Here is a 512-nt window from a genome sequence, read left to right on the forward strand (position 1 = left end):
TTTCTCCCTTTGAAGAGTTCATATGGGGTTTTCTTAAGAATAGGTCTTATAAGAACTCGACTCGAAACATAACATGCAATGCTAACTGCATCAGCCCAGAAGTATTTTGGGAGGTTAGTTTCATTTAATATTGTACGAGCCAGTTCTTCTAAGGACCGATTCTTTCTCTCTACAACACCATTTTGTTGAGGTGTTCTAGGATCAGAAAAATTATGGTTGATTCTAAGATCATCACAGAATTCCTCAAAAGAGGAGTTTTGAAATTCTCCCCCATGATCACTTCGTATTGCAACGATTTTTAAAGATTTTTCATTCTGAACTCTTTTAGCATAAATGCTAAAGGCTTTGAATGCCTCATTCTTATGAACTAAGAATAGAGTCCAAGTATATCTAGAAAAATCGTGTACTACAACTAGAGCATAATAATTACCACCAAAACTTTTTGTCCTTGAGGGACCAAATAAATTCATATGAAGTAATTGTAATGGTCTATTGAAAGAAACCTTGTGCTT

Source organism: Lupinus angustifolius, chromosome LG04, assembly GCF_001865875.1.
Source record: "Lupinus angustifolius cultivar Tanjil chromosome LG04, LupAngTanjil_v1.0, whole genome shotgun sequence".
Taxonomy (NCBI): Eukaryota; Viridiplantae; Streptophyta; class Magnoliopsida; order Fabales; family Fabaceae; genus Lupinus; species Lupinus angustifolius.